This window comes from Schistocerca nitens, chromosome 9 (assembly GCF_023898315.1).
Source record: "Schistocerca nitens isolate TAMUIC-IGC-003100 chromosome 9, iqSchNite1.1, whole genome shotgun sequence".
NCBI classification, from domain to species: domain Eukaryota; kingdom Metazoa; phylum Arthropoda; class Insecta; order Orthoptera; family Acrididae; genus Schistocerca; species Schistocerca nitens.
In genome coordinates, this window is record NC_064622.1 from 225289007 (window position 1) to 225316678 (window position 27672).

General features: G+C 42.4%; 1 protein-coding gene across 1 annotated transcript in view; it reads left to right on the forward strand.

Moving 5' to 3' along the window:
* LOC126203586 (uncharacterized) overlaps positions 1–27672 on the forward strand; it is a 149786-nt gene that overhangs the window by 43758 nt on the left and 78356 nt on the right. The gene's annotated exons all lie outside the window — the stretch shown is intronic.

Sequence of the window (27672 nt, forward strand, 5' to 3'; positions counted from 1 at the left end):
TCGTTAGGGCCAATTTAAAATAAATCAGATAAAAGTAAGATAATTCACAGTTAAGATTTGGATTTCCAAACTGTCTTATTACTACGTTGCAATGTTACACTTGCCTTTGTGTCATGTAATGTGTGGGATCTTACTCAGTTTGCGTACACTAATGTACATCGCATTTTAAAATAAGCATTTTAGACATTTTTTCTTTCCGATTCGATTTTTAATTTTACGTTTGTGTGTTTGTGTGTTGAAACTGCAACTCACTTACTGCGACGTCACGCATTATAGGTAGCATTGTTCACTGCACTGCACGATACAGTAATTCACATGACAGTTTCTTTAGTACACAGTTTTAAGTTTCCTGATTATTTTCCTTAACAGTCAATTATAATGCGGCTATACAGTTTCAGATTTACTGTATTTGGCGACTCACTTATCAGACAGCGTTTTGATAAACGCACCACTTGCATTGTTCAGGTTCACTGTCAACGTAGACATGCACGAAAGTTAAAGAATAGGAACCAGTTTAGTTTACAACAACGACATATTAGAACACCGTAAAACATAACATATGTAATAAAATAAAACAGTCGTACTTACGATGTTATTTATTATATGGCTACCAGTTTCGGTGCTTCAGTGCACCATACTCAGACCTTAACTGACCATCCGTATACACGATTCATAAGTGGATAGCCTCTATGAATTGGTTTTCGTAGACTCCCTAGAACAACGAGGTTGTGTCTGCAACCATCAACTACCCATTTTATTAACTACCAACTCAAGTTTAGAGACTTTATCAACTACAAACTCAAGTTGGTAGCTGCTGGTCGGAGACACAACATCGTTGTTGCAGCTCCCATTGCGAAATACTGCTTGCGTCACCTCTGCACGAAAGATCAAGGGACACCCTTTGGCAGACCTGGTTTCTAAATTGGAGCCTCTGGCACTGTGTGATGCTGGCGCAACGCTTTCTTATCAAGCGTTCCCAACGATTTCTTATCAAGCATTCTTGACAATTTTTTTCTAGTAGACTAGAAAAATGAAGAACAAAACAGAAGGCATCTCATTACAGAAAACAAATAACATTTATTCCATTTTCATCATTTTTATGTCGAAATTGCTGTGTTTAGTGGTTTTCGATTTAATTGCAATCCTTTCAGATCCGCAAAATTTCATGTTCAGGCACACATGCGAACATGGGTATAGCAACAAATCTAAATTGACTCTCTTGGATGCTCTGCACTGCAGTTCTTGTTTACATCATCAACGAAAGCCGTATCGCCAAGTGTGAAACATGATTGACGTTTACAGACGACCAGCGGTAATTTTTATCGTCCGCTGTGAAAGAAATCACTAGACGCGCTCGGAGGCTCCAAGAGCCAATTCCACCAATGGATATTACTTAAAAATGTCTGACTCTCAGTTAAGAATAGCTGCCACGTACACTATTTCAATCTAACAAAAAGTTGCATTACAGCACAAACTCCACTGCAGGTGGTAACATAATTATTCATAAACTTATGAAATTTTTTCGTACATTAAAATTCTGTAACTGGTAGACATTCTTAACTGGGAGACAAAGATTTTTAAGTCAGATCTTATCATGTAACTGGCTCTCGGAGTCTCAAATAAGACGCAATACAAAATATTCTTTACCTGCAACTCTGAGTTTTTGTTAAACATAACCGTATCTTTATCGCATAAACGTGACATATAGCTTCAGTATTCTAATATTTTAGTGAAGTGGCTTTCTATAGCCGTCATTTATTTAAATACCTGCCTTTTTAACCAGCAGCTGTATAAATAAACCTTCATTTTCTACCGGTTTTGATAACTCACTCCATCATTGCTGGAAGAAAAGGCAAACGCATTAGATGGAAACGCAATTCATGTTTTTCTTTCGCAACATCTAAGAGAAAGATGAATTGCTTTTCCATCTAATGCATTTGCCTTTTCTTCCAGTGTTGATGGTCTGACTGACCGAAACCGGTGGAGAATAAAGGTATACACTCCTGGAAATGGAAAAAAGAACACATTGACACCGGTGTGTCAGACCCACCATACTTGCTCCGGACACTGCGAGAGGGCTGTACAAGCAATGATCACACGCACGGCACAGCGGACACACCAGGAACCGCGGTGTTGGCCGTCGAATGGCGCTAGCTGCGCAGCATTTGTGCACCGCCGCCGTCAGTGTCAGCCAGTTTGCCGTGGCATACGGAGCTCCATCGCAGTCTTTAACACTGGTAGCATGCCGCGACAGCGTGGACGTGAACCGTATGTGCAGTTGACGGACTTTGAGCGAGGGCGTATAGTGGGCATGCGAGAGGCCGGGTGGACGTACCGCCGAATTGCTCAACACGTGGGGCGTGAGGTTTCCACAGTACATCTATGTTGTCGCCAGTGGTCGGCGGAAGGTGCACGTGCCCGTCGACCTGGGACCGGACCGCAGCGACGCACGGATGCACGCCAAGACCGTAGGATCCTACGCAGTGCCGTAGGGGACCGCACCGCCACTTCCCAGCAAATTAGGGACACTGTTGCTCCTGGGGTATCGGCGACGACCATTCGCAACCGTCTCCATGAAGCCGGGCTACGGTCCCGCACACCGTTAGGCCGTCTTCCGCTCACGCCCCAACATCGTGCAGCCCGCCTCCAGTGGTGTCGCGACAGGCGTGAATGGAGGGACGAATGGAGACGTGTCGTCTTCACCGATGAGAGTCGCTTCTGCCTTGGTGCCAATGATGGTCGTATGCGTGTTTGGCGCCGTGCAGGTGAGCGCCACAATCAGGACTGCATACGACCGAGGCACACAGGGCCAACACCCGGCATCATGGTGTGGGGAGCGATCTCCTACACTGGCCGTACACCACTGGTGATCGTCGAGGGGACACTGAATAGTGCACGGTACATCCAAACCGTCATCGAACCCATCGTTCTACCATTCCTAGACCGGCAAGGGAACTTGCTGTTCCAACAGGACAATGCACGTCCGCATGTATCCCGTGCCACCCAACGTGCTCTAGAAGGTGTAAGTCAACTACCCTGGCCAGCAAGATCTCCGGATCTGTCCCCCATTGAGCATGTTTGGGACTGGATGAAGCGTCGTCTCACGCGGTCTGCACGTCCAGCACGAACGCTGGTCCAACTGAGGCGCCAGGTGGAAATGGCATGGCAAGCCGTTCCACAGGACTACATCCAGCATCTCTACGATCGTCTCCATGGGAGAATAGCAGCCTGCATTGCTGCGAAAGGTGGATATACACTGTACTAGTGCCGACATTGTGCATGCTCTGTTGCCTGTGTCTATGTGCCTGTGGTTCTGTCAGTGTGATCATGTGATGTATCTGACCCCAGGAATGTGTCAATAAAGTTTCCCCTTCCTGGGACAATGAATTCACGGTGTTCTTATTTCAATTTCCAGGAGTGTATTTATAAAGTTCTTTAAGTAATATATAGCTTCGTCTAATTATTACCTTTTCCGGAGGTACTGGCTTAGAAAATTCCTCTGTGTGCTCAGATGCCTGAAACGATGTGCATTTTCTATAACAGAAACTGTTTCTTTGAATGACTCGTAACTATCGGTCTTTATTCGAATCTTGTTCCCAATATTTTCATCAAACACTTATGTTTGGCTTTTCTCTGTAACGTATACTATTTGCAAAATATATTGATAAGGAAAAGTGTGTGCAATGAACTTTCCAATTAAAACTTTATCCTGTTTCGAAAACTTCACTTAAGAATTTCATTTCACTTCGCGGGAAGAAGTTATGAGTGGATATTTGGAACCGCAGGATTTGTTGTGTTCAAGAACTTGCGGCGTTGACATGTTGAGCGAATTACTTTCTTTTTTTTTCCCTTGCTAATTAGAGCAAACGATAATTTGAGGACTGTCAATCAGTTCGTAACTTAGTGCTTATTCCCATCTAATTACATCTACATCTACATATAAACTCCACAAGCCACCAAGCGGTGTGTCGCAGAGGGCACAATTCGCGCCAAAGTCATATCCCCCCCCCCCTCTCTCTCTCTCTCTCTCTCTCTCTCAATGTTCCACTCGCGGATTGCGCGAGGGAAAAACGATTGTATGAACGCCTCAGTACGAGCTCTAATTTCCCTTATCTTTGAATGGTGATCATTGCGCGATTTGAAAGTTGGCGGTAATAATATATACTTTACATCCTCAGCGAAGATCGGATTTCGGAATTTAGTGAGCAGCCCCTTCCGGTTAGCGCGCCGTCTATCTGCAAGTGTGTCCCACTTCAAACTTTCTATGAGATTTGTAACGCTCTCGCGATGGCTAAATGTAACAGTGACGAATCTTGCCGCACTTCTTTGGACCTGCTCAATTTCTTGAATCAGACCCAACTGGTAAGGGTCCCATTCAGACGAACAATACTGTAAGACTTGTCTGCCGTTTGTGCACCGACGATAAATATGGAGTCGTTATTGGAGGATTATTACATTAGCCAGAGAATCCTTCTAGGAGCGGTTTCTCCTCTTCTGCAGTAAGTCTTTCGTAACTGTTTGCGCAGCCAATGCACTTACGTAACGCAGTTCGCAGGGCTCCGCGTTGCACTAATCACTGCTGATGCCTTGGCGACTGGCTGCACTTTCGTCCGTAAATAAGTAGCGACTAACATGAAACGGTTAGAATTTCTGTCTTTTAAACAAGCTCTAACACCGTTCGTTCTCGAGGTCGTTGACGCACACTTCTGCAGCGACTTCCGATACGGATGTAGCCCATTGGGATCTTGATAGCTGAAGGAATTCAGGTCGCCACTGTATGAGGTATGAGAGAAACAAATCTAGACTGATGCTGCAAATTTCTTTACTTAGCTCAATATGTTGAAGTAATAGAGGTCACGTTCAAAGCAAGACGTATTTGAATCCACGTGCGTCTGTATTCACTCTTTTCATTATTCGAACATTTTGTTGTCCTAGAGGTCTCGTCGTTTTTCCCTTCATTGCAGACGATATTCTCATAGCGCATATCTGCTTTTTCTAAAGCTGTCAACGCCAAATCAAGTGAGCAACTGAGATGTTCAAGAACTGTGGAGTTTCTACTTGCCAACAACAGGTGCATTGAGAAAGTACTGTGGAGTTTCTACTTGCCAAAAATAGGGGCATTCATAAATTGCTATGCGTGGGCGCATTGAGCTGAATCCATTGGTATCTACACAACTGAGGAAGTTTCTATCTTACTTATTACAGCAATTTGTCCCAAATCTAAATCATAACTTTTTATTGCATATAATTTCCACCGTTTATGCAAAACATTTTTTTCATATAGACCCAAACATATTTCAGCACATTTGTGCTATCATCAGTTGGTTTTCTTCATTCAAATCTTAATTTTACATTAAAGGATTATGCAGGACCCTCCGCACATTAACAGGTACTGGTAGTTTGTAATTTGCAAGTTTAGCTTTGCCAAATCATTTTTCGTCTGCGTTCCCACGTGTTATTGAGAACCACACACAAATACTACATATATTTTGTTGAAATTCCTTTGTAAATATCACTTTTTGCTTTGCGAAAACACGATGTATAAGTTGTTATTGCGTGTCCAGTCAATTTACCTACTGTTTGACGAATGGACACCCATTCTATCGTAATGTCGCCCTGGGTATCGAAGGATACGGTAAGCCTTGCCTCACACGAAGACTTGCGCATGGATTTTTCACTCGCACTAAAGACTGGACTTCTACAGTATTTCTTCCTCCAATCGTCTTTGCTCATAATCACATCCATTAATCATCCAACAGAAATCGCACAATAGAGTCAAACTGTTCGCTGGCCAAACATGGGGCCTGCACTCCTCCGCTATTTCCCACAGCTACAAAACCTTGATTGGAATGTTATGTGCTCTAAAAAGTTCTTTCACTCCCTTCAAATCCTCGACCGCCACTATCTCCGCCTTGCCTTCCGCATAAGTTTATCTTCGCCCATATGGTTCCTTCTCCATCTCATCACATTCCGCCTCTCGTCACTCCCCTATACTACCTGCGAACTGGACTCTAATGTCAATTCTGGCACGCTGGCGCTCCTATACCAACACAATTCCACCGAAACTAGACTTACACACACTCCACATCCTCTCCCAAAGAAACTTCAATCGACCGCCTCTCTCAGACAATGAAATCCGCCCCGACCTTGAACCTCCTATCACCCATAACTCGTCCTCGCCTATCCCACCCCATGTCAGAGCTCGTCCTTCCCTTTCCATCTTTCCTACCCCTTCCCTCTTCATACTGCGACCCTACTCACACCCACGTCCCCTGCTCCCTTTCCGTCCATCCACCAACCATCCGACCTACCCTTACCTCAATAGTTACAACCCGATGGTGCCCCTCTCTATACCCACACTCTACAACCCTGCGTGACACATAACGTTTCCCTCAGCTAAGTATTTCCCCCCAACATAGGCCGTTCGACTTTGACTGCAAGTGCAGTCATTCTTTTTATGATCGACACCTGACTGCAACGTCTTTTAAATAGAATTTCATTATTTTATTATACCTTTTAATCTCTACTCCTAAATTATAAACGAATAATGACAATAGTTTAATTTTTTGTAAATAGCAACAATGAAATTATTTTTGGTTAATGTTAAAAACATATTATGTAAATATTTCACCCTTTGATAATGGATGGCATATCGTCATAAGTGATGCCACAAGTGTACAATTTTTTAAAATATTTATTTTAGCAGTGTGAGCTGCAGCGAGTCACACTAGATAACTAGTTTCAATCACTTGATGATCATCTTCAGATCTAAAAATTAAATAAAAGAAAACATTAACAACTGTTTAAATATATAACGTAGGCTGAAAATACTTAAAATTCTTAAAACTGTTAAATAGGTAGCGTAGATTGAATTAATTGCATTACATCTTGCGAGGTGCTGGGTCTAGCAGTGTATTTAACACTAAATTCTTCTATAATCTTCATATGGAAATGATGCCCTAAGCCCCCTCTTTTCTAACTCCGACTTTTGCTGTTGCACATGGATTAAGAAGAAACGTGAACTGACTGTAATCGACCGTGCAAGTGGACTAGAAATGAGTTTGACACCTGCAATAATTTAATTTGATAGAAATTAATTTGATAAAGGAAAGTTTCATTAACGTAGTGAGAAATGAAAGGGTTGCTCTACCGATCAACAGAATGAAAGTTCTGTCCAAAATAACAATTTGATTTATTATAACGAAACTCAGAATAATAAACAAAACACATGAAACATTTACAATACGTCAGACTGGGTACTCAAATAAATGCTGTGAAGGTGAAGTTGTCCAAGAACTAGATAGTGACATTTATGACCAAGTAGTATGTGGAGCCAGTTCCTTGCAACTCAAATCTTAAGAGAAACACCCAGCCAACCCAACATTAATTGCTGCTACAGTAGTGAGAACTCAACAATGAACACCCAAGACAGAACCACGTTAGAAAAGACAGGAACAAGCGCGCTCTGCTGAGCTCTAATTGTCACATAGCAAAATTCCCTAATCTGCCGGTGCTACGGACATACATTACCAAGCTGTCTTCTTAAATGCAAGGACACGATCTGGCATACCGGAGGCGATGGCTGGTTGCTTCGGCGTCCCGTCATGGTGATGATAATGTCGCGAGTATAGCCCGAAACAAATTATCCTGGTCTGGTTGTTCCAGACTAAAGACTTCCTAGCAACACAAATGCGCCTCTGAGGGAGACGAAGAAGGCTCGCCACACAATCACTGACGGTACAGTGATTGATTTTAACAAGCGAAGTCACACAGTAACTCCGATACAGTCAACTTTAGCCAAAACTGGTCAAGACGGACAACATAGGCCACTTGTACCCAGGACGCTCAATTGCCAACTGTACTCGGAAAGTTACGTTGAAGTCGAAACTTCAGCAACTTCTTCAAACAGTTACAATTAAATGAAAGTATATTAGACAGCCAACAGAAGGCAGGCTGTCCAGAGCAGCGAGAGCTCAGTCGTGTAACCTACTCTGACCGAAAGGCGAGAGCCGACTCCTTCAAGAGCACACTTACAGGCCGAACACAGAACATTACCGCCCCCACGACCATGGCAGTGGTTAAACATGCCATTCAGCAACTCGAAAACCGGCGGAAAATTCCACTCTATTGCAACTTCTTCAAACAGTTACAATTAAATGAAAGTATATTAGACAGCCAACGGAAGGCAGGCTGTCCAGAGCAGCGAGAGCTCAGTCGTGTAACCTACTCTGACCGAAAGGCGAGAGCCGACTCCTTCAAGAGCACACTTACAGGCCGAACACAGAACATTACCGCCCCCACGACCATGGCAGTGGTTAAACGTGCTATTCAGCAACTCGAAAACCGGCGGAAAATTCCACTCTATTGCCGAAACACTACTATTCCACCAATGGAGATACCTGGCGCCAATTTCTGCGCCGATTTTGCTACGTCACAGATCTATCACCTGAGCAAGTCAATCACGGTTATGATTTTGCAGAAAACGCGGGACTTTGCCCGCCAAAACTGCCTGGGAACACAAGTAGTTCCCACGCCTCGCTCATAGCACGTCAGAAAGTGTTTTCACTAAGTTTCTGCGAAGTAACACATTCTCTAACCCCAGCCTTTTCTTCTGGCCCCTGTGGGCGTGTCGCCCCCGCTCTTATGACAATGTTGGCTTCTGGACAGCATCCACTCGGCTCCCTCACACACGTCGGCATAACCCTTTCTAGATCAGCAGAAACCGCCTGCCACCGGACCACCTGGGTGACGAGAGACGCTGCATGGGAAGTCTGCATGTGAAGGAATAGCAACTTTTCACTGCATGCAGTTAGAGAGGAAAATATTCATATCTTCTGAGTTCTGAATACTAGCCTTGTAATGACCATACTCGGCTATATTTCCCCAAATCGAATTACTCAGAGTAAGATAGAAATATGAGAGGGGACAAGTCACTGTGTGCATCATAGAGGCATGCCACCTCTCAGTCTTAAAGACAATGTCTTTGTCACACGTTAATGCAGCACAGTATAAGTTGTCTATCCTGTCCCCCTACTACCTTCCTCCTCCCCTCACCCCTCCTATCTGTCACCCATGACCCGTAGGTCTGTATGAGGCAGTATGGGACTAGCAAATTGCTGGAAAGCTCTGAATGTTGTCACAAGTGTACTACAGTGCTGTTCCTTTTATTTTACAGCTTATGGCTGAGTTCTTTTTGAAGAAATTTCACTTTTCACAGCTCTTGATCAATCAGGTACAATTTTAAGCATTTTCAGTTTTACATATTTTCGTTCTGTTGATATACTTTTTCAGGCGGAATTTTAAGAAATTGAAATTTAATGTATTTTCAACCTATGTTATTTACTAAAGTAGTTATGTATTAATGTTTTATTTTTAGAGTTAAAGATGATCATCCTGTGATCGAAAACAGTTATCACTTACGTCTAATTGCAGCTGAGATTGTACAGTAAAGATTTTTAAAACATTAAAAAGTTTCGTCCTTTAATTATATTGTTTCATCTTTATATGTTTCTAAATCTTTTGGCTGAAGAGCGGGATGTCTGAAGCACAGGAACCCCACGCCTGCCCGCATGGGGCAGGGGGATGAAAGAACAACAAACAAAATTTATTTTTGGTCACTAGACAAATTTTTCTAAAACGTTTTCGCACATACGCGTTTCAAACTCAACTCTTCTGTTAAAATGCTTTGACCAGAACCTCTATATACATGGCACGTTTCAGCTTACCATAAACACTCAGTATTACGTTTTCCGGTATTTCTTCTCAATTACTGCAGTGTTTTCCTCCATCCCTGTCTTTCACAGAGTCCCTGAATTCAGGAAATCTCCTGTACCATTCAGAGACAAGTGACCGAGGCAGACAATCATCACCATAAGATTTCGATACTGTCTAAAAAGTACTTGCTGCTCACTATCTAGGCTTCACCTGAAACTTGATGTTTAGATGTTTATTTGCTGTTCATTTTTTGTACGCGATATTTTCCGGCGGAACGCATCTGCATTTCTGTAATAAGCAGCTCGTTCTAAGTTCCGTGAGACTGAACCAGAATCTTCGTGTTCGATCTAATGATTTTAATTCAATCTTATGTTTTTAATATAAATGATTATTTTACAATTTCAGATTATCTGTGACTGTGCTCACAAATATGAATGTGATTGGGAGAATGTACGATTTGTGTTTGCATTTTTATTTTATCAATCATTTTATTTTACTGAGTTCCAGCCTACGATATTTTATTAACAGCGCTAATAATTGTAGTCTTGAACACCCTAAAAGTCATATTAAACATCAGTAGACATTCTCGAACTGTTTCCTGAAGAGCGAAATTTACAAACACTATTAGGTTGATGTCCGCCGCTCGTGGTCTCGCGGAAGCGTTCGCGTTTCCCGAGCACAGGGTCCCGGGTTCGATTCCCTGCGGGGTCAGGGATTTTCAACTGCCCCGAGATGACTGCGTGTCGTTGTGTCGTCTTCATCATCATCACTCATCCCCATTACGGTCGGAGGAAGGCAACGGTAAGACTGCTACGATCGCAGGTTCGAATCCTGCCTCGGGCATGGATGTGTGTTATGTCCTTAGGTTAGTTAGGTTTAAGTAGTTCTAAGTTCTAGGGGACTGATGACCACAGATGTTAAGTCCCATAGTTCTCAGAGCCATTTTGAAGGCAACGGTAAACCACCTCCGATAGGTCCTTGCCTAGTACGGCGGTGCGGGTCTCCCGCATCGTTCCCCTACCCTCTGTCAAGAAGCATGGGACTTCATTTCCAGTAGCTTCATAGTGTCTGTCACGTACGAGTGTACATTTTAGAATATATGGAGGTAACTGTCTAGAGGGACATTTTCCGAATCTTACATTTCTGGATTCACTGTTATTGCGAAAGGTACGTTTAAGAGACTATAAAAAAATGTTGTCAGATGAGTCTACCTCGCCCGCTTAAAAGACAGTCACTTAGGTCACATTCTACTTATGGTATAAGGTACTTACGCTGGAGTGTTACTTGATTCTTTCTGCCCTATTAATGCTTATTTCCTTATTAATGGGCGTCTTATCTGCCAAAATAAATCCACCCTTATCCCTCTGTTGACTGAAAACCACTACATCTTTGCTGATTGAATAACATTTTACAGCTTACTTAAACTTATGTTGTCCTTGGTAGACTCGTTGTAGAAACCCGTGACTCTTACAAGGGAAGTGCATGATCTCGAACGCTCAGGAGCACGCGAAAAGTGTACTTAGGATATAAATCGCTCATCCTAAAAACAGTGGCATGGGCCATTCGCATGCAACACTGCGCGTTTTATCAGGAGAGACATTTGAATGGTCACCTCATCAAGTACTAACCAGGGAATACTCCAGATCGAACGGGTAGAACCGATTAAAAACTACTGCAATATATGGAGATGTGTTTGTTCTTTCACAGATCAAGAACGTCATTTATCTGTAAAACCCCGTTTTTGTGTACAATCGATGTCGGAGGATTAACGAAACTGACGCCTACAGGAGCATAAATCGCTGAAGAAGCAATACCGTGTAACGGACAGTTACGAGTAGATTAGACATTATTTGGCAAAATTGTAAACATCTCCTAGAACCAGTACATGTTAACTAACGCAGTGCCCACCGAGTTCTATTCCACAAAATATACTGTGTTCAAACATTATGAATTACCTCGAAGAAAACTACTTATTGACAAATAGTCAACATGGAATAAGAAAAAATCGTTCTTGTGAAACACAAATAACTTTCTTTCTGACGAAGTAAAGGGTGCTGTCAACAGGGGCGTCAAATTAATTTCATATACACACATTAAAAAACGTTTTACAACCCCCCGGTTCCCAGGACTGCTGAAGACAGATGTTGACTGTGGATGTTGTATCACAGACACAGACCCTTTGACTGTTCAGAGATGTCACTAAACCCGCCCAAAGATGTAAACAACCATGCATGAGGAGCGCCTATTAGACGGAGGGGGTCCGACAGCCAATAAGTCATTTCACCAGGAAGGAGTTACAGGGCTCGTGTTGTCTGTAGTTAAACCATGCCTAGACGGTCAATACGGCGGTTGCATCGCGTCCGCATTGTTACTTTGTGCCAGAAAGGGCTCTCAACAAGGGAAGTGTCCAGGTGTCTCGGAGTGAACCAAAGCGATGTTGTTCGGACATGGAGGAAATACAGAGAGACATGAACTGTCGATGACATGTCTCGCTTAGGCCGCCCAAGGGCTACTACTGCAGTGAATGACAGCTACCTATGGATTATGGCTTGGAGGAACCCTGGCACCAACGCCACCATGTTGAATAATGATTTTCGTGCAGCCACAGGCCGTCGTGTTAGACTCAAACTGTGCGCAGTAGGCTGCATGATGCACAACTTCACTCCCGACGTCCATGTCGTGGTCCATTTTTGCAACCACGACACCATGCTGCGCGGTACAAATGGGCACAACAACATGCCGAATGGACCGCTCAGGATTTTCATCACGTTATCTTGACCGATGACTGCCGCATATGCCTTCATCCAGACAATCGTCGGAGACGTGTTTGGAGGCAACCCGGTCGGGCTGAATGCCTTAGACACACTGTCCAGTGAGTGCAGCAAGGTGGAGGTTCCCTGCTGTTCTGGGAAGGCATTATGTGGGGCCGACGTACGCCGCTGGTGGTCATGGAAGACGCCGTGACGGCTGTACGATACGTGAATGCCATCCTCCGACCGACAGTGCAACCATATCGTTAGCATATTGGCGAGGCATTCGTCTACATGTACGACAATTCGCGCCCCTATCATGCACATCTTGTGAAGGACTTCCTTCAGTATAACGACATCGCTCGACTAGAGTGACACAGCATGTTCTCCAGACATGAACGCTATCGAACATGCCTGGGATAGATTGAAAAGGTCTGTTTATGTACGACGCGACCCACCAACCACTCTGAGGGATCTACGTCGAATCGCCGTTGAGGAGTGGAGAATCTGGACCTACAGTGCCTTGATGAACTTGTAGATAGTATGCCACGACGAATACAGGCATGCATCAGTGCAAGAGGACGTGCTACTGGGTATTAGAGTACCAGTGTGTACAGCAGTCTAGACTACCACCTCTGAAGGTCTCGCTGTATGGTGGTACAACATGCAATGTATGGTGTTCATGAGCAATAAAAAGGGTGGAAATGATCATTATATTTATGTCTATTCCCATTTTCTATATAAGTTCTGGAACTCTGGGAATCGAGGTGATGCAATTTTTTTTATGTGTGTATTTAGATTTCCAGAACGCTTTTGACACCGTTCATGAGTTCTATAAGGAATCCGCTAAATTTCGGTTGCACGATAAATCACACAAATCTGAAGTCTGTGAATTCGACTAAATACTCAGGGATTATGTTTACGAATAACTTAAACTGGAACGATCACATAGATAATGTTGTGGGGCAAGCGAACCAAAGACTGCTATTTATTGTCAGAATACTTAGAAAATCCAACAGGTCCACTAAAGAGACTGCCTACACTACACTTGTCCATCCTCTTCTGGAATATTGCTTCGCGATATAGAATCCGCATCAGATAAGATTGACGGAGGACAAAGTAATAGTTCAAAGAAGGTCAGATCGTTTTGTATTATTGCGAAATAGGGGAGAGATTGCCACGGATATGATATGCGAGTTGCGGTGGTAATCATAAAGCAGAGGCGCTTTTAGTTGTGGCAGGATTTTCCAGTCAAATTTCAATCACCAACTTTCTCCTCTGAATGTGGAAATATTTTGCTGTCGCACACCTACGTAGGGAGAAATGTCCATTATAATAAAATAAGAGAAAAAACAGCGTGTTTTTCCCGAGCGTTCGAAAATGGAACGGTAGAGAAATAGCTTGAAAGTGGTCCGGTGAACTCTTGTCAGGTACTCGACTGTGAATTACAGAGTGACCATGCGGGTGTAGATGCAGGTAAGTTGCTGTCTGTCGTATGTTATTCTCTGACTCGTTATTTAATTTCAGTGAAGTGATGAAAACGCAGAGGACTGGAAGCGCAGGTACAGTTAAAAGGGACAACATGTAAACATACTGCACTGCTACACTACGGATGAATCATCCAGATGTTTGTCACAAGGTGTTCGATTCCGCCATCTTTTAATCGCTTCATTGAAACTTTCCCTCTGTGAATCTGCTGGTCATAATTGTCAGTAACACACTACTACTTCTTCACCAACTTGTTCCTCTGTAGCCTTTATAACCGTTAACATTCAGACATTGATTGTAAAGAAACGCAGAGTTATACAGATAAATGACGTTGATGAGTGGTAGAACAGGCACGTATCCACAGTTTATAACAAATTTTAATCGGATTTAGCCATTCGAGCTGGGGCACTTCCGTGATTAGACCTTGAATAGCTGATCATTCAGATGTCTCTCATGACAAGACGCGCAATTTTGCAGGCGAATGGCGCATAGCACTGTTTAACGGGATGAGCGGCTTATGTTCTAAGCACATTTTCGTGCTTAGAAACGTGCGAGACATGTCATCGACAGTTCCTGTGTCTCTGTATTTCCTCCATGTCCGAACAACATCGCTTTGGTTCACTCCGAGGCGCCTGGACACTTCCCTTGTTGAGAGCCCTTTCTGACACAAAGTAACAATGCGGACGCGATGGAACCGCCGTATTGACCGTCTAAGCATGGTTGAACTACAGACAACACGAGTCGTGCGCGTTAGAGGCCACACACTTCCCTTATTAGTGTTGTGTAAAGAATTCCGCTCTAAGGCACAGGATAACCACTGTTTCATCCTCTACGTGAGGCAGGGTGAAAGGGCATATGTTAGCATATCGCTCTATCTGCTGCAGCTTTCAATCAAGTAGCGCTACCTTCTCTTGTGTAATATTTTCCGTCTTCCCACCAATATCGGAAATCGACCCGGGTTCTCCACGGTGCAATCAAACATGATACGCCCCAAGTTAAGAGGAGAACGGTCTATACAACCTCATGGATGTTCCAAACCATTAAACGCAAAACCATAGTCAGCAGAAGATCCTAATACTAAGTATTTTCTGATAAGAGACCAGTGCTCGGAAACGGACATTATATAGTGGTTCGTGGTCTGCAATGAGCGATGTGTGTGAAGCAGAAGCATTTAAACTGCTTGCGTTTCATAATAAACAATTGTCTGCCGTACTGATGAGGGTGTTGCTACAATGTCAAACATTGCACAGTCATCTTCGAGGCGTCCACATCTGAGTTGTCCACTGTTGATATATCACATGTAGGTGTTGCGTTACTCGTTATAGGAATTTCCAAATTTGCGTTTAATGTTTGGTGCACAAGGATATAGTGCCTGGAATGCGAATAAAATTTGTAGAGAAAATTTTCACTCCAGGCATCAGAATTTCCTCATAGCTAGCAGCATCATCTCTGAAAAGTTACTATCCGCTAAGTCATTAACATATGACGTGAACAACGACAACGATCCTATTATACTCAATCTGGGGCGCACCAGATATTACTTCACAGCCTAGAGGACTTCCAACCAAGACAACACGCTGCGTCCTGTCTATGAGGAAATTTTCAATCCAGCCACGAACTTGGATAGATATCCCACAAGGCCGTATTTCCTCTAGTAAGCGTCGATGCGGTACCGAATCAAAAGTATTTCAAAAGTCCAGAAACACCCAATCAACCTGGTTTTCTGTACCTGTAGCGTGTGTGAAGTGCGCCACATGGGTTTGGTACGGCGATGTTTTCAGAACCTACAACGATTTTCGTGGAGAAAGTTATTTTGCTCCAGACAGGCCACAAAGTTTGAACTGAGAACATTTTCGAGCAGTCAGCAAAAAACAGATGAGAAGAGTAGTTCTGTGGTTCTGTTGCAGTTCTTTTTATGGTTCGCAGAGACTCTCCACAGAGACGAACAGTAAAGGTAGAGTGAGAGTATTGGTGCAGGTTTCCTCTCCATAATTCCCAGTTATCTTCTTTTGTTCAGTAGCGAACAATTATCTCTGTCCCGTACCAACACCTGCCTCAGCTTTTCGTATCCCCAGGTCTTATTCTTTACATCCATATCATTTCCCCTCGTTGCCTTTCTCATTCATTATCTCTTCTGCTAGCTTTTCCTTGTACTTTCTCGCTCTTGCCCAGGCTAATTAACTCCTGCTCTAGATTGTATCTTTCTGTACCACTGCGACGCCAGTCTGTTAGAATTTCATTACTCTTAGCGGACGCAGATATTGTAGTATGGAAAATGTACTAGAGGCAATGTTAATAGAACTGACATTATTCTAATAATCGTATGCATCATTATATCTGTCTTCTTCTTCTTTGTATTCTTTTGTTTTGTCTATTTAACGAGTGCTTTTAAACTTGTTAGTTACCAGAATAACTTTTGTCTCCTCATTGACTGTGCTATTCCTTCATTCTTTTGATCATTTCTTTCCGATTCGTTTGGCCATGAATTTGAGTTTCGTTACTAATGTATCAAAGGCTGCATAGATTCGAAGGTTTCTTCTGAGAAACTGTCCAATCCCAATGGCTGTATGATACATAAAAGTTATCTGAAGTATATAAAATTTGTCACGTGTAATGTGATATAAATGACCGCATTTTTTGGTTAAAGCAACTTAGCGGCTCCAAGGGACCACAGACCTCAATAAGGGACATAAATCTGAATTTCGTCCTGAGAAAAATGGGTTCTTAACAGTGGGATAGACAGACGGATGGACAACAAACCGGCCCTATAAGGGTTTTGCTTTTATTTATTGATGAACGGAAGCGTAATAATAGGCCCTACCTGTGTATCCGTCCACAACATTTCGTTAGATATTTGTTATTTGATTGTCAGTACCAGTATTTCCCACGGAGAGCTTCATATCACCTGTGAAGAGAATTTCCAAAAGGATTCTTGGTGCCATGCAGCAGAGGGTGTGGAAGACATTAAACAGGTAAAATGAATAATTAGTATGGGGATTCATTGTTTAATACTCATTTTCTGGGTGTGCTTTTCAATCTCACATAAATGTACAACGTCCAGCGGCAGAAAAGAGTGTCATCGTACTGTTGGTCCTCGATTTGTCTCCGAGTGATAAGAAAATAGTTCTTTGCTCTGATTCTCTCCAAGCACATCTAATGTCACCGCGGTCTCTCTTTGCATCCGTTTCACTTGTGAAAGTTTGCCTCAAAGCTAAGCCTAGTGCAAGTCCTGTCGCTTTCGCTTCTGTTCAGAAGGCAGACACCTGATTCTTCGGACGTCCTAAGAAACTCAAGTGTGCTCTTTACCCTTAACTTATTGGTCGTATACAGAAATATCGTACAGAATGTGTGTTACTCCTGTAACATAATTTTAATAGCTTTAATATTTTAATAACTTTAAATTATTTAACAATGGAGCATTGGCTATACAATCAAAATTCTTTGTTAAATCAAAGGACATCCCAAAAAGACACATCTTCTTCTGTGTACTTTCCACTACCTTGTTCCAGAAAAAATATGTTGCCCGATCATCTGATGAACCATTCCTACCATCGAGCTGTCAATCAACTGTACGCATCAAATGGTGCATTGCCTTTTCAAAAATGTATTTTTCAACATCAGAGGGTCCTCTTCTTTTTATTTAGATACCATAGCTCTGGAAAAATACCTTTGTGAAAATATGTGTTACAGCAGTAAATAAAGCAAAGCTAATACAGGGTGTAAAAATCCTCAACTTCGTACTCGGTGTCTGGTGTCTGATCATAACCATATAAAACAACTGTACTTTATAGAGTTAATTATTATTTTATTTTCCTTTTAATTGACCTCCAGTAGTTTCATCTACTGCTGTTGTCTTAAAACAACGTTCTGTAACAAATCCGTGTAACTAAGGTTGTGCAAGAAATTTTGGTTTGGTTTATCCACAGTACACAAGAAATGACCATCAGAGAAATTGTATATCTAAGTAACATATTTACTCCACACGTTCAGTGATCTGATACCTGAACCTTTCTGCTACATCCTTGGTGCTGTCCTTATTGACAACATTCCCTTTTTTGACGTCGATAAGTGGTTCAGATACCACAGCTGTCACACCTTGCTGCTTGCAAACGGTACATTGGCGTCTGTGTCCATACTTGACGTTACACATAGACAATTTGCATCATCTTTTCGTCTTCTTCCAGTAAAGACAGGTATCAACTGGACATCCTCCAAGTCTCTCTGTCCTGAACATCCTCCTTCATTTGCCTGGAACCTCTTCCTCTCTTCAAATCTTTATCATTACAAACCACCTTCTTCCTCTCCTTCTTTTTCTTTCTACTTTTCCCCTCCATGATTCTCTGCAGTAGACAATACCTACGTAGTATGTGTCCCATCCAAAACGTTTTCCTCTTCCGTATCATCCTCCTGAAGTTCCTCTCCTCGTCTCCCCTGCTCAGCACTCCTTATTTCTCATTCCATTTCGCTTTTTCTATTCTTGTCCATACCCATATTTCGAAACATTCAAAAAAATGTATTCTTTCTGTCTGACTGTCCACACTGCAGAATACATAAGACACGACACTCACAAAAAAAAAAAAAATTGCGAATCTCTTACTTAGTGAAATGCAGCTGTTTCTGGCTGTCAGCAGACCTTTAACTCTCCTGGAAGCTTTATTTCCCATGGAAATCCTGTGTCTCACTACGTTTGTACAACTCTCGCTGCCGCGCGGCATTAGCCGAGCTGTCTAGGGCGCTGCAGTCATGGACTGTGCGGCTGGTCCCGGCGGAGGTTCGAGTCCTGCCTCGGACATGGGTGTGTGTGATTGTCCTTAGGATAATTTAGGTTAAGTAGTGTGTAAGCTTAGGGGCTGATGACCTTAGCAGTTAACTCCCATAAGATTTCACACACATTTTGAACAACTCTCGCTGGAAGTTATCAAGCTTCCCAAATACTCGAATGACTGAAACTGTTATGATACCATCCCATCAAAATATATATTAATTGCATCGACCTCTTTTCTCCATTTTCATCACCCTGGTCTTGCCGATGTTCAGTTTCATTTCTAACTCTCTACGCACAGTTACAGTAGTCTCCACCATTAGCTGGAGCACCCATTTGCCAATCTAGTACCTCTTTTATTACTTCGTTATTGCAGCCGCTGCTGATGTTTTGTTAACAGATTCTCAATCTTATAGAGCGCAGGCTATTGATTTTATTCTGCACCTACATTTATACTCTGCAAGTAACGTTACGATTTGTAGCGGAGAGTGTGTATTGTGTACTGAAACCGGTGACCTAGAAACGACGGAGAGGCTTCGTCCCGTCGTAGCCCTCAGTGGTTCACAACCCCACAAAAGGCCACAGCAGTCCATCAACCCCACGCCGCCCCACACCGAACCCAGGGTTACTGTAGTAGCAGACAGTACTTTTCATACCATCACTTCCTCCTTTTCCTGTTTCAGTCGCGAATGTTACGCGGAAAGAGCATTTGTTTGTAAGGCTCTGTGTGAGCTCTAATCTCTCCTGTCTTTTCGCAAGAGGAGGAGGAAGCAATATGTTGGTTTACTCTTCTGAGAGAGTATGCTCTCGGAATTTTAACAATAAACAACACTATAATGCTCAATGCCTCTCTTGTAGCGTCTGCCACTAGAGTTGGATAAGCACCCTTGGAACGCTTTCACGTTTGGTAAACAAACCTGTCACGAGACGCGCTGCTCTTCTTTGTGTCTTCCTTACTTACTCTACCAATACTATCTGTTAATGATCCGAGACTCACGAACAATACTTAGGTACCGCTCGAACGGTATTTTTGTCGGCCACCCCTTTCGTGGATGGACTACACTTCCTGAGATTTCTTCCAATTAATCATAGTCTGGCATCTGCCCATCCTATGATTAATTTTATGTGCTCATTCCACTTTAAATAGCTCAGTATGCTTACTCTCAGTAATTTGAGGGGCGTTGCTTCCAGTGATTGCTCGGCAGTCGTGTATTCATACAATAGGGGGTCTTTCCACCTATTTATATGCAGTACGGTACATTTGTTTATGTTTACGGTCAAATCCTAATCCCAGCACTGAACGTCGATGTATCCGGCATTTCGCTACAATTTTCTAGCTTTGTGACTGTATATGACAACACTATCCACGAACAGCGCAGTGGAAGTTGGGTTTCTCGTGGCTCACAGTAGGCCAATTCGCTTCGATGCCTGGACGTAACAGGAAACAGGATATAAAATCCTACAAAACTGTACTCTTTTAGATTCTTTGGATCGTCGATTAGGAATCCGATGTCGGAATTACAAATTTCAAAATCTCAGATCCAATTTGGCGAATCAAAATTTACAAATTTAGCGGATTCGAGTAAAACTTCGGGTATAAAGTATTGTGAGATCGCTGATAACAAATTAGAAGTCTAAATTGCCGTATTGAAATGTTTTATTCGATATTTTTATATATTTCAATCGGAACCATAGTCACATTCGTCGCTTGTGTCATTATTGCTTTCAGAAAGGTCGCTGTCGATCGTCTCACGGGGCTCTTTTATCTCAGGTAGCAGCTGTTTACCTTCTTCATTTGTCATTTTCTAGACTCTTAGAGTTGAATGAATCCGAAGGTGTCAGGAGCCCCTACACCCACAGAGTTCAACATGCACCGTTTTCTCGCTGGTACATTTCCTTGTAAAATCTCGAAAACTCCGAGTATCCTTATTCCGAGCTTCCTGCGCGTCTTCAGATAGTCGATCAATCGACAGCTTCGATTATGATGTATCCGCGGTTCAAGACCATGAGGACTAATGGAATCGGGCATCACTGCAGAATAATGAGAATCTGGTGAAGTTAGCACCCGACTTTCGAGAACTGTACATTTCTTTTTCAGAGTCCCTGATAGATATGCTTTACTTCTAGAGTTCTCTGCATAAAATTTGAATATTTCTACAGAATTTCGAGAAAAAAATATTACTCAGGGAAATTCTATTTATGTATAAAAATATGATCACAATTTCGAATAGCTTCAGAAGACACTATAGAAAATCCTAATGAAATTTTTGTGTGCAGGTAGTAGTTTATAAGATAATTGCAATAACGAAGGATCCATTTTTACCGTGTGGCACTACCGGAAAGTAGAGAAATGACCGTCCATTAAAAATGCGCAAATATGTCCGCGAAAATACATTTGAACTCGTTAATTATACCGTTAAGGCAGTAGGAGAGCCATTTACGGAAATGAAGCCAAGCAGAGGAAATTTTGTAGCCAACGACTTCGAATAATACGTAGTAGTATAGTTTTAAGTCGCTTACGTCATTACACAGATTAAAAATGTCATAAGCATTGTATCTGGAATAGTACACAGCTTATTTTATCCTATAACTAGGCAGGTTCGCTTACATGTATTAAACAGACCATAGAAACAATGTCTGAAAATGTGTCATTGTCCTATTCACTGTTTACCGTCAATTCTCATGACGCCAATCATATCGACTTGAGACTGGGAAAGTACGCAGTAGTGCAATATACACAAGGCTTCGAGCGACTAAAGCCGGAGTGCGTACCTTTATTCTGTTCTGTCCAGGGTTTGAAGCGAGTTGACCTACTGCACGGAATGCAGCCCAGTGACGTTTCCGACATCCACTGGCATTTCGAAAGCTACTCAGTCTGTCATTTCCAAGAAACAAGTGCAACGAGAGAGAGATATATACAAGGAAATTTAAAACCTTGGTATGCAGAGTATATGACGAAACAGAACACGTACACTCCGTTAACACTACCACTACCATCACACAATCATAGATGACCAACGTCAGAAGTTATGGATTGTGTTTATTAATAACCAACCGATAGAATTAACGCTGTCCCTCTGTTTTTTGAACAGGGAGAGAACAGGATTCCAAGGAGTACTTAAGCAAAAACCTTCATCTCTCTGTATAAGTTTACTTGCTAATTTAATCTCAGCTGCTTTCTTAATAACACTATCCCAATAGCTTATAGTAAATGTAAGAATCTCTGTGTTGTATCCCGTAGGATGACCGGTTCAAAAGCAAAATTCTGCAATAGCAGATTTGTCAGCTGTGGTAAGCGCGTGCGACACACAACCTCAATGAACCGCTGCTCCACGCTCCTGATGTTCTGGCTAATATATGACATTCCACAACTGCAAGGGATGCGGTAGGCCCCGCCTTACGCTGACCAAGATCATCCTTTACAGACCCTGAAAGGGCGCTGATCTTAGATGGTGGTCGTGATCGGTCGTCTATGGAATACATCAACACGGAGACTGCAGCATGTACTTCCAAATATTGGCATAGTACTATTAAGGAAGCGGTTGAGATTAAATGGGCAAGTGACTTTATGAATAGGGTTGAAGGTTTTTGCATAAATTCTGGTTGTAATCCTGCTCTCTTCCTAGTCAAATAACAGAGGCACAGAGTTATTGCTACTTTACTCGTTGGCAATTAATAGTCACTATCAATAATTTCTGACATCGGTCAGCTCCGGTTTCTGCACCGATCCCACTTTGTACGGTTTAAAATATAGCACCTTCCACACCTTAGTTTTTGGCATGAACAGTTCCCTGCTTAGTTTACTAACTGACTTGCGAAGACTTCAGTGACACGTCTCGCGAACTTTTTCGACGTTTGCATTAGACACACGAGATCGACCTGGAACCTGTCATTCTATGGGATATAACAACACAGAGACTCTGTCATGCATTGTAAGCTATTGGGATAGTGTTATTAAGGAAGCAGCTGAGAATAAATTAGCAAGTAACCTTATAAAGAGAGATGCAGATTTTTGCTTAAATACTGCTTGGAATCCTGTTTTCTCCCTAGTCAAAAAACAGAGGGACAGAGTTAATTCTGTCGGTTGGTAATTCATATTCACAATATGTGAATAGTAACTGTCCTGTACACTCCCATGAACTAGTCCAAAGTTACTCGCTTTAGATTTCTCTCCCTTAAGAATAACATAATATGTTCTATTTAGTACGAACTCTTCAGTTCAGTCAAAAGGCTTGTCTGATGTGCCACGTGCTCTGCTTTGTTCACTAGGCGACAATAATGAATTCTCCAGGAAGGTCAAAATATGTGAGCATAAAATTTGTACCAATAGACTACAACAGACTGGCGTTAGTGACGTAGGCCTATAGTTGTTTGCATCTGTTCGACGATCCTTCTTGAAAACGGGAATAACCTGCGCGTTTTCTCGAATCAGTAGGAATGCTTCTCTACAGCAACCTACACTAACTGCTGCTAGTAGATCGGCGGCAGCCTACAGTGAAGCTGCAAAACTGTTGCCGTTAACGGGAATTATTTTCTCCCTAATGACGTACAAGTAATACGATATCTTGTTCTCGATCTGATACCGTACTCCCCTCCACCTCCGCCCCGCGGAAAAAGAACCGTGAAGAAAGATTAGAATTGGACCTCACGTCAACGTGGCTCCCTAAGGGCAAAGAACAACCTCAGATTGGAAACGATGCGACAAAAAATTGGCTTAGGAACCATCCTAGTAATCATCATAAGTGATTTAAGACAGACAAGGAAAAAACATAAATCAGTAAAACCAGATATTGACTCCATTTGCTTAGATTTGTCTCCAGTCTTCCAGTGATACGTCACCGTAATTCACTGAGCAAATTCGCCTGAACTATCCTTGTGCACTACGCAAACTCCCAAAGACAATCGTTGACCATTATTAAAGAATCTACAGGGCCTAATACACTATCATATACAATGGGACAATAATCATCACACCGCCCAGTGCAATGTAACCGGTTTAAAAAAAAAAAAAAAAGAAGAAGAAGGATCTAGTTTAGGATGAGCTTTCACATCTAAGACTCGACGCTAACCTCCTTTAGTTCATCATATTAGATGCTTCAGGAAAGCCTACAACTGTGTGAAGCATGATATAAATAATGAAAACTGCATCAGTGAGTAATTTTTTTTTATTCTTAGCGCAACGCGTTTCGAGAATTTATTCTCATTTCACATGTGTTGTGCATTTGTTTGCATTTACAAAATCAGCAATAGCAACGCACATAAATACCACTGGCTACCGATTTGACAACATGGAAGACGATCTCAAGATACCCCATCATTTCCAAAAATCACGTGCTTGCATTTTGTACACCACAAAAAGCAAGCAGGAAAAATTTTAGTGGCGAACTAGACAGCGAATCAATTAATTTTTTCAAATGTTTTTCCATATGGTAACTTGTGAGGTAACGGGCGAGTTGTGGGCCATGGAAATATTCTAAGTTCGGAGTTGGCGTGGCCTCGCGGGGGCCTCTCGACGGGCCGCGGTCCGCCAGCAACCACGTGGTGTCGAACGTTAGCTGAGCATGAGGGGTAGCCCCAGCGCGTGGTCCAGCCGCGTGCTTGCGAATTCCATGGTGACGTTGTGTCGATGAAGGGAGTGCCAAAGATGGCGGACTTCGTGAAACCTCAATGGCAGACGTTTCACAGTTCATATAGAGATGAATAGAAGCCAAATGAATCATGATACCTCAAAAAGAAGCATGTACATTACTAGTATTTGCACGACGACTCCGATGGTGTAATCAGATTTTCAATGTTGTTGTTGTTGTGGTCTTCAGTCCTGAAACTGGTTTGATGCAGCTCTCCATGCTACTCTATCCTGTGCTAGCTTCTTCATCTCCCAGTACCTACTGCAGCCTACATCCTTCTGAATCTGCTTAGTGTATTCCTATCTTGGTCTCCCTCTACGATTTTTACCGTCCACGCTGCCCTCCAGTACTAAATTGGAGGTCCCTTGATGCCTCAGAACATGTCCTACCAACCGATGCCTTCTTCTGGTCAAGTTGTGCCACAAACTCCTCTTCTCCTCAATTCTATTCAATACCTCCTCATTAGTTATGTGATCTACCCATCTGATCTTCAGCATTCCTCTGTAGCACCACATTTCGAATGCTTCTATTCTCTTCTTGTCTAAACTATATATGGTTCACGTTTCACTTCCATACATGGTTACACTCCACAATGTCATCGGCGAACCTTAAAAGTTTTTATTTCTTCTCCATGGATTTTAATACCTACTCCGAACTTTTCTTTTGTTTCCTTTATTGCTTGCTCAATATACAGATTGAATAACATCGGGGACAGGCTACAACCCCGTCTCACTCCCTTCCCAACCACTGCATACCTTTCGTGTCCCTCGACTCTTATAACTGCAATCTGCTTTCTGTACAAATTGTAAATAGCCTTTCGCTCCCTGTATTTTAACCCTGACACATTTAGAATTTGAAAGAGAGTATTCCAGTCAACATTGTCAAAAGCTTTCTCTAAGTCTACAAATGCTAAAAACGTAGGTTTGCCTTTCCTTAAGATAAGTCGTAAGGTCAGTATTGCCTCACGTGTTCCAACATTTCTACGGAATCCAAACTCATCTTCCCCGAGGTCGGCTTCTACCAGTTTTTTCATTCGTCTGTAAATAATTCGTGTTAGTATTTTGCAGCTGTGACTTATTAAACTGATAGTTCGGTAATTTTCACATCTGTCAACACCTGCCTTCTTTGGCATTGGAATTATTATATTCTTCTTTAAGTCTGAGGGTATTTCCCCTGTCTCATACATCTTGCTCACCAGATGGTAGAGTTTTGTCAGAACTGGCTCTCCCAAGGCCGTCAGTAGTTCTAATAGAATGTTGTCTACTCCCGGGGTCTGGTTTCGACTTAGGTCTTTCAGTGCTCTGTCAAACTCTTCACTCAGTATCGTATCTCCCATTTCATCTTCATCTACATTCTCTTCCATTTCCATAATATTATCCTAAAGTACATCGCTCTTGTATAGACCCTCTATGTACCCCTTCCACCTTTCTGCTTTCCCTTCTTTGCTTAGAACTGGGTTTCCGCCAAAGCTCTTGATAGTAATGCAAGTGGTTCTCCTTTCTCCAAAGGTCTCTTTAATTTTCCTGTAGGCAGTATCTATCTTACCCCTATGAGATAAGCCTCTACATCCTTACATTTGTCCTCTAGCCATCCCAGCTTAGCCATTTTGCACTTCCTCTCGATCTCATTTTTGAGACGTTGGTATTCCTTTTTGCCTGCTTCATGTACTGCATTTTTATATTTTCTCCTTTCATCAATTAAATTCAGTATCTCTTCTGTTACCCAAGGGTTTCTACTAACCCTCGTCTTTTTACATATTTGATCCTCTGCTGCCTTCACTATTTCATCCCTCAAAGCTACCCATTCTTCTTCTACTGTATTTCTTTCCCCCATTCCTGTAAATTGTTCCCTTATGCTCTCCCTGAAACTCTGTACAACCTCTGGTTCTTTCAGTTTATCCACGTCCCATCTCCTTAAATTCCCACCATTTTGCAGTTTCTTCAGTTTTAATCTACAGTTCATAACCAATAGATTGTGGTCAGAGTCCACATCTGCCTCTATAAATGTCTTACAATTTAAAACCTGGTTCCTAAATCTCTGTCTTACCATTATATAATCTATCTGATACCTTTTAGTATCTCCAGGGTTCTTCCATGTATACAAACTTCTTTCATGATTCTTGAACCAAGTGTTAGCTATGATTAAGTTATGCTCTGCGCAAAATTCTACCAGGCGGCTTCCTCTTTCATTTCTTAGCCCCAATCCATATTCACCTACTATGTTTCATACTCTCCCTTTTCCTACACTCGAATTCCAGTCACCCATGACTATTAAATTTTCGTCTCCCTTCACTACCTGAATAATTTCTTTTATCTCATCATACATTTCATCAATTTCTTCGTCATCTGCAGAGCTAGTTGGCATATAAACTTGTACTGCTGAAGTAGGCGTGGGCTTCGTGTCTATCTTGGCCACAATGATGCGTTCACTATGATATTTGTAGTGGCTTACCCGTACTCCTATTTTTTTTTATTCATTATTAAACCTACTCCTGCATTACCCCTATTTGATTTTGTATTTATAACCCTATATTCACCTGACCAGAAGTCTTGTTCCTACTGCCACCGAACTTCACTAATTCCCACTATATCTAACTTTAACCTATCTATTTCCCTTTTTAAATTTTCTAACCTACCTGCCCGATTAAGGGATCTGACATTCCACGCTCCGATCCGTAGAACGCCAGTTTTCTTTCTCCTGATAACGACGTCCTCTTGAGTAATCCCCGCCCGGAGATCCGAATGGGGGACTATTTTACCTCCGGAATATTTTACCCAAGAGGACGCCATCATCATTTAATCATACAGTAAAGCTGCATGCCCTCTGGAATAATTACGGCTATAGTTTCCCCTTGCTTTCAGCCGTTCGCAGTAACAAAACAGCAAGGCCGTTTTGGTTAGTGTTACAGGGCCAGATCAGTGAATCATCCAGACTGTTGCCCCTGAAACTACTGAAAAGGCTGCTGCCCCTCCTTAGGAACCACACGGTTGTCTGGCCTCTCAACAGATCAACAGATACCCCTCCGTTGCGGCTGCACCTACGGTACGGCTACCTTAATCGTTGAGGCACGCAAACCTCCCCACCAACGGCAAGGTAAATGCTTCATGGTGGGGGGGGGGGGGGGAGGGGGGGGTGAGATTTTCAATATCATTATTAATTTAAAGTTTGGTATCTGACAGTAAGTTATACAAGTGACACCCAGCAACGAATTTCCAAAATCTAAACGGTTCATCCGATTACGTGGCTTTAGAAAGTTATTAGTGTAAACCTAAATTGGTATGAATTACAGGCATTTAACTTGAAGAGTACATGAGTTACTGGAGGTCAAATT